Source organism: Herpailurus yagouaroundi, unplaced genomic scaffold, assembly GCF_014898765.1.
Source record: "Herpailurus yagouaroundi ecotype Mexico unplaced genomic scaffold, PumYag 139, whole genome shotgun sequence".
In the NCBI taxonomy this organism is placed as follows: Eukaryota; Metazoa; Chordata; class Mammalia; order Carnivora; family Felidae; genus Herpailurus; species Herpailurus yagouaroundi.
In genome coordinates, this window is record NW_024412394.1 from 6,475,502 (window position 1) to 6,487,292 (window position 11,791).

Here is an 11,791-nt window from a genome sequence, read left to right on the forward strand (position 1 = left end):
TTACCCGGGGTTGGGCATGGGATTCTGTGGAAGGCACCTCTTCTATCTCTGTTTGGGAAGAGGCCAAGCCTGGAAGAGAGAGGGACTATTTCCTATGCAATGGCCCTGTCAAAAATGGATGGGCTTCCATGTGCACTGTTAGTGGGAATGTAAATTTGTGCAGCCACTATGGAAAACAGGATGGAGGTTTCTCAAAAAATTAAAAATAGAACTGCCATATGATCCAGCAACTCCTCCTCTGGAAATATATCCGAAAGATTTGAAATCTGGTTGCCAAAGAGATCATTGCACTCCCACATTCTCTGCAGCATTAGCCAAGACATGGAAACAACTTATGTATTCATCAGTGGATGAATGGATAAAGAAAATGTGACGTGCATATATGATTTTTATATATTATTTATCTTCTACATGTAATGGAATATGTACATATACAATAGAATATTTTTCTGCCATAAAAAAGTAACAAAGAAATCCTACCATTTGCAACTACACAGAGGAAACTGGAGGGCATTGTGCTAAGTGAAATAACTTAAAAGGGAGAAAGGCAAATAGTGTATGATCTCACTTATCTGTAAAATCTAAACGAACTGAACTCACAGAAACAGAGACTAGAATAGGTTTCCAGAGGCTGGGGGTAGGGATAATGAGGAGATAGTGGTCAGAGGGCACAAACTTCCAGTCATAAGACAAATAAGTTCCGGGAATCTAATGTACAGCACAGTGACTATAGTTAACAATATTGTATTATACACTTGAAAATTACATAGACAGTAAATCTTAACTATTCTCACCAGAAAAATAAATGGCAATTATGTAAAGGGATGGAGGTGTTAACTAACCTTATTGTGATAACCACTTCATAATACAGATGGTCCCTGACTTATGATGGTTTGACCAATAATTTTTCAACTTTATGGTGGTGCAAAAGCAATATGCATTCAGTAGAAAACTGTACTTAGAATTCTGAATGTTGATCTTTTCCCAGGCTGACAATATGCAATATCATACTATCTTATAATGCTGGGCAGTAGCAGGGAACCACAGCTCCCAATCATCCATGTGATCACAAGGTTAAATAATCTACACACTCACCCAGACAACCATTTTATTTTTCACTTTCAGTACAGTATTCAATAAGTTACATGAGTTGGTCAGTACTTTATTATAAAATAGGCTTTGTGTTAGGTGATTTTTCCCAACTCTACGCATACAATGTAAGTGTTCTGAGCACATTTAAGATAGGCTAGGCTAACCTGTGGTTGATTGGTAGGTTAAGTGTATTGACTGCATTTTCAATGTGATATTTTCAACTCAAGATAGGTTTATTGAGACATAACCCAATCATTAGTTGAGAACGGTCTTCATATACGTGGATCAAATTATCAATTGTACACCTTAAACTCATATATCAATTATATCTCAATAAATATGGAAAATACACACATACATAAGGAAGGATGAGTACCTCAGAAGACACTGTTAGCACATGAAAAGATGTTCAACATCATTATCCACCAGGAAAATACACATTAAAACCACAATGGGATGTCACCACACGTCTATCAGAATGGCTAAAATAAAAAAATAGCAACAAAACCAGGTGCTGACTGGGGTACAGAGAAACTGAATCACTCATATATTACTAGTGAGAATATATAATGTGAAACGTATCATGGATAGTGGTATTCTAGAAAACAGTTTGGCAGGTTTTTTTTTTACAAAACTAACGATGCAACTACTATAAGATCCAGCAATTATGCTCATGGGCATTTATCCCAGAGAAATGAAAACTTGTGCTCACACACACAAAAAAATCTGTACTTAAATGTACATAGCAGCTTTGTTTGTAATAGCTTCAAGCTGAAAATAACCCAGATGTCCTTGAACTGCTGAATGGATTAAAAAAAAAAAACTGTGGAATAGTATTCAGCAATAAAAATGAAAAGGATTACTAGTACATATAACAACTTGGATGAATTTCCAGGGAATTGTGCTAAGTGAAAGAAGCCAGACTCAAAATCAAATACTGTATGATTCCATTTATATAACATTCTTGAAATGACAAAATTATAGAGATGAAGAGGAGATTAGTGGTTTCCAGGGGTTAGGGAGGAAGGGAGGGGGTGAGGTGGCTATGGCTATAAAAGGATCCTGGTGATGATGGACTGTTTGTATCTTGACTGTGGCAGTGGTCACAGAAATCTACACATGTGATAGAATTGCATAGAACAAAACACATGCGCACACACACACACACACACACACACACAAATGAATGCATATAAAGCTGGTGGAAGTTGAATAAGAGTAAATAAGATGGATAGATTGTATCAATGTCCATTCCTTGGTTGTGATGTTGCACTATAGTTGCACAACATGTTACCTTTGGGGAACACTGGGGGAAGGGAAAGCAAAACTCTCCATATTATTTCTTATAACTGCGTGTGAATCTACAATTATCTCAAAACACAAAGTTTTTAAAAAGAAACTCCTAGAGAATAAAAAGACAAGCCGCAAACTGTGAGAACAGTTTTGCAAAAACACGTATCTGGTAAAGGACTTGTATCTAGAACACCTAAAAACTCTTAAAACCCAATAAAAAATAGGAAAATAACTCTATTTTTTTAAAGAGGGGGATCAAAGATTTGAACACACGTCCCACTATATGGATGGCAAATAAGCACGTTTAACATAAGATGTTAACATAGGGCGCCTGGGTGGCTCAGTTAGTTAAGTGTCCGACATCAGCTCAGGTCATGATCTCACGGGTTCGTGTGGTCGAGCCTCACGTCGGGCTCTGTGCTGATAGCTGGAGCCTGGAGCCTACTTCTGATTTTGTGTCTCTTCTCTCTCAGACCCTCCCCCGCTCTCTCTCTCTCTCTCTCTCTGTCTCTCTCTCTCTCTCTCAAAAATAAATAAACATTTAAAAAAATTAACATAAAATGTTAACATAATTTTTAACACAATCATTAACAAAATGCAAATTAAAACCACAATGAGATACTACTACACACCTCTTAGAATGGCTAAAAATAAGAAAATGAGACTGGCAATACCAAAAGCTGGCACAGATAGAGAGCATTTTGAACTCTCAAACATGCGCAGAGATGGACCAGTCACTTTGAAAACCAGTGTCATCATTGCTTATTATATAAAGTTATACACACACTTACCATATCACCCAGCAATCCCACTCCTCCATGTACCCAGTGCAATGAAAACTAATGTTCCCCCAAAGAGGTACACATGAACGACTGTTGTGGGTTTATTCACACTTGCCCCTAAACTAGAAACAAGGTAAGTGTTCTTCAACAGGACAGATAAACAACAGTTTATCATATACACGATAAAAAGGAATAGACAGCTGATGCCTGCAAGAATATAGTTGAATCTCAAATTTATTATTTGAAAGATGCCAGACTCAAAGTTACACACAGTGTAATTCCATTTCTATGACATTCTAGAAAAGACGAAACTATACAGAGAGAAAAACAGATCAGTGGTTGCCAGGGCTGAGGATAGGGAAAGAGCTGACCGCAAATGGGCATGGGAGAGTTTGAGGATGTGATAGGGCTGTTTCACATCTACATTGTAGTTGTGGCTATGTGACTATATGCATTTGTCAAAACCCATTGAACTATCTGCATGCTTACAAGTGTGAATTACACTGTATGCACATTATACTATTCTAAGAAAGGTCAAAAGAAAAAAAGAGGTTGGGGTATGAACAGATGTTACAGCAGCAAGTATGAAGAAGGGGGGAGAACCAGGCACTTATGAAACAGACTTTAAGGGCTTTTTCACCTGGCCCTGGGTGGTGAGGAAGAGATGATTTAAGGTCAGCCAATATCCAGGGGTGCCTGGGTGGCTCAGTCGGTTAAGCAGCCGACTTTAGCTCAGGTCATGGTCTTGCGGTCCATGAGTTTGAGCCCCACATCAGGCTCTGTGCTGATGGTTCAGAGCCTGGAGCCTGCTTTGGATTCTGTCTCTCCCTCTCTCTCTGACCCTCCCCTGCTCTCACTGTGTCCCTCTCTCTCCCTCTCAAAAATAAATAAGTAGATATTAATTAAAAAAAAAAAAATATATATATATATATATAGGGCAATATCCGTTCCTTGGCTATTGTGAATAATGGTGTAGTGAATGTGGGAGTGCAGAAATCTCTTCAAGATACTAATCTCTTCTCCCTCAGAAGTGAGACAACATGTCTATGGATGAATGGATAAAGAAAATGTGGAATATGTATATATATATTCCCATATATATATTCCCATATATATATATATTCCCATATATATATATATATATACTCCCATACACACACACACACACACACACTCACACACACACACACACACACACACACACACACACACTAGTATTCAGCCATAAAAAGAAGAAAATCTTGCCATTTGTGACAATATAGATGTACCTTAAGGCCATTATGTTAAGTGACATAAGTTAGAAGAAAAATGCTGTGGATCTCACTCATGGGTAGAATCAAGGGAGAAAAAAAATCAAGCTTATAGAAAGACTGAAGTGGTGGTTGCCAGGGACTGGGGAGTGGAGCAAAATGGGGAAATGTTCATGAAAGTGTGCAAATGTTCAGTTATGAGACAATACGTTCTGAGGACCTAAAGTACAGCATGCAGACTATAGTTAATAATACTGTATTGTATTTGACAGCTGCCAGGAGAGTCAATCTTAAGTGTTCTCACCACAAAAAAATGTAAAAGGTAACTACGTGAGGTAATGCATGTGTTAATTAGCCTGACTGTGGTAAATATTTCACAATGTATGTGTATATTAGGTCATCTCACTGTACACTTTAAATATATACAATTTTATTTTTCAATTAAAGCTGGGCGGGGGGAAGATTGGGCAGTTGGGCATACGGTGGAGATATTTACTCAGATAGGTAAATATTATACCAAGAGTGGAGCGGTGAGAAACAAGGAGCTGGGGACACGTTAGATGTCACGTGCCTATGGGTCTTCGGTGGGTAGTTGGATAAAGCTTAGGAGAAAGCTCTGGCTGAAAATGCGGATTTGGGAGTCATCAGAGAGTTTTTCTCCCCAAAAAGTGATCAAGTCCCTGATGAGGAATGAGCCCTCAGTCCTAGTGCTGATGTTTGGAGGTGGAGGAGAAGCAGCAAAAGGGACAAAAAGAGGAACAGCTGGAGAGGTTGGAGGGAGGAAGGAGAATGCCGTTGTCATAGAAGCCAAGGGAAAGGGACCATTGGAGAAGGAGGAAGTGGTGGGTTAGTAGAGGTGCAAAGAAGCAAAATGCAGGGTAAAAGCTTGAGGAGCCCAGGGTAAGGAAGGGTCTTTTGTTCATATCTAAGGGGAGGCTGAAGGTACAGGAAAGAGAAAAGAGAATGTATGTGTGTCTCAAACAATCGTCATTATATCAAGAGAATGCAATGGGGAAGGCAAAAGACCACGGGTCTTCGCAAAAGACCATCATGAGGTCCAGGCTGCCTAACCATGCAGGCCTTTGACATGCAGGTGTGGTGTGAGGTTAGGAGGGAAATCTGTGGGGCCTGGATATGGGAACTTTATACTTCCTGTCTTAAGCCCCAGGTTATATGATCAAAGGCATTCAGGGGGTGGAAATGTGGTTTCAAATCCTGTTTGTATCACACCTGAAGGTGTGACCTTGGGCAAGTCATGGGAAGGATAATAGGCAGCAGCTACCTCATAATGTTTGCATGCAGGTTATCTGCAGACATGCATGTAAAAATGTTACCCTGCTGTCTGGTGAATAAGAGATACTCCGTATCCAAAGGGTTCTGCTCTCTGGACTGTATTCTTTTGCCTCTAAACACCTCCTCAGAGGCAGAAACTATGGCATGCATATGTATACAAGACATACTGAAGATTACAAACTCAAGTATTTCCTGGGGCCAGACTTATGGTGTAAGTGTGTCAAACTTACACCAGGTCTATGACAATACGGAGTTGTCACACTGTGAACTGGAGACTGCGTGTCCTTAACTAAAAGCATTCACATTCGAAACAGTTAAAGCACAAGGCTGCCTATATAAAGCACACTTGTGAGCCCCGGTTTACAACCTCTGTTTCTGTTCCTGGTAAAGCCGACTTCAGTAACTCCCAGGCCAATGCCTCTGACAGGTTTACCTAAATCTCAAACAGATGGCCCTAATGGGTAGTAAATAAGTACTGAGATTAAATCTCTAAGTTACAATGTCTTTCCCACAACTGGATATATATTCAGTATTATTATTTACGCCTTATCTACTTGCTTAAGTGCGGGACTTAAGATGCCTTTAAATTGTTTAAAGGATTCTTGAGCTCTGTAGTTGCCAAAATAATGTATAATTGTACCCCACAAATTAGCCAGGGTTTATAAGGCCTCAAGTCTGAAAGAAATTAAGCTGTGCCTGAAGTGAATTAGTCTATAGGCAAGTTAGTTGGGTTTTGTTTGAATGTTTTTAAAGAAATATTGAAACCGTGCTCCAGTACTAGTCTTCTGTTACCTCTTTAGCTGTTGGGGCTACAACTATAAAATGCATATTTTTTCTTTGTAAGTCTGACGGGACCAGTTAAATTTTATGGGCTGGTAATTTTGATATTATAGAATATGTACATAAAATTACCTAATTGCAGTATATTTCCCCTCCCCTATTTTATCCTTGGCTTTGGAGGATTTATGATAGTTTGTTCTAAAATCTTTCATTGCTATAACATGACACTCCCGCCCCCCACCTTATTATCAGGTGAACAAGTGTGTTCAGACAGGGGTGATAGACCCCTCACTAATAGGACAGAAAGCATTTGATTGCAGTCTTCTCCAGTTGGTTTACTCCAAGAAGCAAGACCTGTAACCAGAACTCTGCTGCTTATTGGCAAATAGCAATATTAGTAGAATAAAAATCAACTGATGTAAACTGTCTCTGCACTCTCATGAAAGCTGTTCTGATCCACAGTAAGAATATGGGGATAGTCAATAGGACATCAGGCAGGACTCCTAAATGTCCCTGATTGAGGATTTTTTTTTTCATGTTTATTTATTTTGAGAGAAAGAGAGAAGGAGAGAGCATATGAGCAGGGGAAGGGCGGAGAGAAAGAGCGGGAGAGAGAGAATCCCAACCAGGCTCCATGCTGTCAGCGTGGAGCCCCATGTGGGACTCAATCCCCAAACTGCAAGATCACTACCTAAGCCGAAATCAACAGCCAGACGTTCAACTGACTGAGCCATCCAGGCGCCCACCTGATCGAGGATTTTAAAAAATGAGGACGATGACTTCCTTGGGAATCCCTTCTCATCTGAGTCCCTTTTCATCAGTTTTATGAGTGCTCAGTACCAGAGGGAGCCCCTTATTCCTGTCAGTTAACAAAAAAAAAAACCACACTTATTCCATTGTTTCTGAATTGAGTGGAGAATACACAGAGCATTTTCTGGTACTCATTAAATGCTAAATAATAACAACATTCTGTTAAATTGCAAAGCAAGGGTACCACAAAATCTGTAATGTATAATTTCAGCAAAGAATTTTCTTTTGAGAACACGTTCAGCTAATTTAAAGCATAATTTCATTAACATCACCATCTTTGCACACATAGCAGAGTGGAATTCATACAACTTTACCAGCGTTTGGGTTTACAGGATCACAGTGGGAACCAATGGTTTCGGTAAACTCGCGCTACCTCCCATTTTCCTATCAGAGGGTGGATGCAGATTTGGCACGCCACACGGGGTTCTCTCTCCTTTGGGTTCATCCCATCTTTGGCTGAGAGGCAGGGGCTCCTTCTTTCTTGCTTTGTCTGAACCTCTTCCTGCAGCCCTCCTGGGCCTCCTCGTGAATAGCAACATCAAAGTCATTTATGGCTGGAAGCTGGTGGCCAGCCATATGGAATTACAGCCCAGGCTCTCGCCGGATTACAGAGTGTAGCATATGAATCAAATGACAGTGCCATGGCAAAGAGGGAAGGCTGGTAAGGCCTCCAGTTTTGAATGGAAAATATGACTCTTTGTGTATTTATACACAGGCTCCTCATAAACAACCTGAATGTTTCACCAACATCCCAATGAAGCAAGGGAGGGGCTGAGTTAAAAATAGATCCGGAGTGCCTCTCTTCTAAGTAAATTACCCACCCTGTCCTATCTTCTCTGGGTGTTTAATGTGTTTCCCTGCATATTTCACAATTACAGGAAACGCTTACCAACAAATAGCATAACTTAAGACATAAAAGAAAATGGCTCACGTAGCGGAGTCCCCTTATCTAACTCATTATTATTGCCGCAAAATCCAACCACATCGTAGCCAACCTGAATCCGGCTACTCAGCAACCAGACTCTTCCTCGACTTCTGTTCCCTTCTCAACCTCCCGCAGTCCGGCTTTTGTCTCCCACACTCCATGGAACCTGTCTAAGCTTTGCACCTCCAGAGTGATACCTTCTGTCTGGATGCCCTGGAATAACATCATGATCGACCCAGTCGTCCAGGCTTGACCTCACAGCTGCCCCCTTGCTACCTCCTGCCCCTTAGATAGCGGTGTTCAGTTTCCAAGTCCCGAGGATCTCGTCTCCCAAATAGTTTTTGTCTCTTCCCCATCAACTGTATGCCCAGTGCTTATTGCCAGAGTCTGGCTTTTCATGTCTGCCAGCACTAACAAACATCTCCTGACTGTTTTCCTTTCCTCTTAGCTGGTCCTTCCCTTTACCTCATCTTTTTCACCTGTTTCTTGATTACTTGATGCAGTGCAAATCAGTTTATGTCACTCCTTGTTTGAGAACCTCCAAAACATCCCCCATTACAAATAGAATCTAGTCCAAAGAGCCTTCACAACCTGGTCCCAAACTGTCTTTACATCAGTTTCATAGCCGTTATCACATTCTCCACCCTACCTTTCCTGAGCCTGTACTCCAGCCCCTGGTTTTCTGCAGTTCCTACACATGCCATGCATTTGTACGTCTCGATGCCTTTGTCCATGCTGTTCTTTGTGTGTTCAGTGCCATTTTCCACGTTGTCCATTAGGAAATTCAACCCACCTTTCAAGATCCAAATCAAACGTCACTTGTTCTGAAAAGACCGTAAACCCCATGTCCCCTAGTCAGAGTTAGCGATTCCTCTCTGCAACTACATCTTACATGTTCGTTTGTAATAGCACTTACTGTCCTGTTAGTGTTTCCTGTATGAATCTGTCTCCCCACCAGGCCGTCACTTATTTAAGGTCTTTGGCTCTTTCCTGTTTATCTCTCTGTATTCCCAGGGGCTAACAAGGTTTGGGGGCTCATACCAGAGATTTCTACATGTCTGGTGAATGACTGAGTGGGTTCATAACTCATTGCGAGAAATCAATGAAGTATGTGAGGTTCTTATTTCCATGGTGAAAATTCTTTTCTCCTCTGGCCCAAGAGAACAAAGATCATTTACGACTGAGTAGACAGGAACAAGAGAAAGAGTTGGAAACAAATACAGCATCATTGTTTCAATTTTTGAACTCTCTTTCTTTAGGCAGGAAAAGATGGCTACAAATTTCCCAGGATGATAGAGTGAGCCCCACCTTAACATTTGTATCAGTGGAAGATAACAGAAACAGAATAAGTATAGAGGCAAAGGGGCCCATTGTTAAGTTAGTGAGTTGCATCCAGGATGTCTGGGACCCATTTAATGAATCTAAGAATGAACTTGTTTTTCACTTAAAAAGAATGCACCATTTACAACCGACCAATTAAAATGTTACTCACCTTCTTTTGTTTCACATTATAAAAGGCTTTTTCCCCCGAGTTTGACAAAGCAGTCTTTGGTACAGCAATCAACTGTTCTTCCTCCTCTTCCATGATTTTTATTCCCCCAAACACTAAAAGAATGTTTCCTAAATTATACAGCCTGTTGCACTTTACTCCATCCTCTCTCCCCAGTCCTTGCTCATTGTTCAGGCCCCAGGGGAAATCTCTTTCTCTGAGAAGCCTCTCCTGATCTTCTCAGACTACATCCAGAGCTCTAGCTCCACGTTCCTTAGCACCATGCCCACCCCTATTGTATACATACACCACTTTATCATTGTTGCTTACAACGGATTCTACTTACTCACCATCCGATTGTCAGTCTATGTACATAGCAAGTGCTTAATAAATCCATAGCTGATAAAAAGTGATGTATTTATAGAATTGATGAAAAGATGCCTTGGCAGGGGAAAGGAATCAACATGGTCTTAGACCTGCCTTCACCTCTCAGACTGTGAGACGAGGATTTGAGTGTAAGAGGTTCATTTGAGAAGGGAGGAATACCAATGGCAAGTGCATTTATGGGTGGATTGTCACCACTAGGGCACAATGTCACCCAGGACCTTCTGAAAGGCCGTGCAAAACACAAGGCAGGCTTGTTCCCCTGAGGGGTGAGGTAGCTGGAGTATTTATCCTGCAGCTCTTGTTCCTATTCGGCGGGGCTGCTCCGCTATTAATGTTTTTCTTCTAAATTTCATTTTTTAAAATGCATATTAGAAAATTACCAAACACGTCCGTACAGTTCTAAATCTCACATAATTACCTACCACCAAGTAATGGGATCTACTTCTAAAAGCACAGTATACCCTTGGATTGCAAGTAACTTGTTCTGCGAGTGTTCCACAAGGCGAGCAAACATTTCTAATAAATTCTTACTTGATAAACGAGAGATGTCTTGCAATATGAGTAGTACGTGACGCCGAACGTCACATAATCACAACTGAGCCAATGGTTCTCTCTCTCTCTCTCTCTCTCTCTCTCTCTCTCGTTGTGGGATTGTGGGTGATCGTCTCCCATGCTCTGATGATGCTCAGTCTCAGGCCATGGTGTTTGGCAGAAATCAGTGATTTTCCAGAATATTTGGAAGGTGCCCACAACTGGCACTAGTGTATGTTTCGTCTCTTCAAAGCACCTATGGACAGTCCTTTGCTCTTCCATACAAGAGTAAGCTTAGGAATGCTTTGTTTCATTCCAGATCAGGCTGCCTACAGATATAGACCCTTCCTCTGCTGCCTGATCACCAGTGACATTAAATACACTATATGACAAGAGTTTATCAACACTGTACTATAGTCAACATCCGTGCAAGCATATACAATGACCCCCGAGCAGAGAAAGATTCCACTGAGCCAACAGATAGCAGTGATTCTGTTAGTGATAATGAAAGTCATCCTGCACAATAACCCTTCTCTCTTTTGTCTCCCTCAAAGGTTTTCAAAGGTAAGTGCAGGTTAATTTGTTTATTTTTCATTATATTTTGTATTTCCTTTACTATGTTGTATTATATTACAGTATTGTAATCATTTTTATATGAATATTTTTGGGTGGTGGAATGAATGATTTGAGTTTCCATTATTTCTTGTGGGGAAATTAACTTTGATATACACACAAGTGCTTTGGATTACAATCATGTTTCCAGAATGAATTATGTTCACAAACCAAGGTATTACTGTATATACAGTATCTTACAGAGTCACAGGAGACCACATGAGATTCATCTTATATAGGAACACATGATGTCCAATCTTTAAATAGATGCTTATAGGTCACCTTTACCAACCAATCATACCCTTGGTATTACTCACCTGCTTGATAATCTCTGGTCTTTGTCTGCACCTGTTTTATAAGTCAATATACACTTAGGCTAATATTCAATGGTTTTGTATGCTAAACATCTGTGCTACACATTTTTTCTATGGATCAGTTGCTAAATCAAGTGTCTTTTAACAAAAAGCTAACCTTTCCCTTCCAAGCACCAGGCTGGTATTCCATCTATACAGTATACATTTTAAGTGCCCCATGGTCAAACAATCTG

The 11,791-nt window shown here is 40.5% G+C and overlaps 1 long non-coding RNA gene across 1 annotated transcript; it reads left to right on the forward strand.

Moving 5' to 3' along the window:
• The first annotated feature begins 1,138 nt into the window (after window positions 1-1,138).
• On the forward strand, window positions 1,139-11,185 carry LOC121029092 (uncharacterized). The gene is made up of 3 exons (XR_005789577.1): window positions 1,139-1,149; window positions 9,427-9,431; window positions 11,091-11,185. It is a non-coding gene; the product is annotated as an uncharacterized LOC121029092 (long non-coding RNA).
• Window positions 11,186-11,791: the final 606 nt, after the last annotated feature.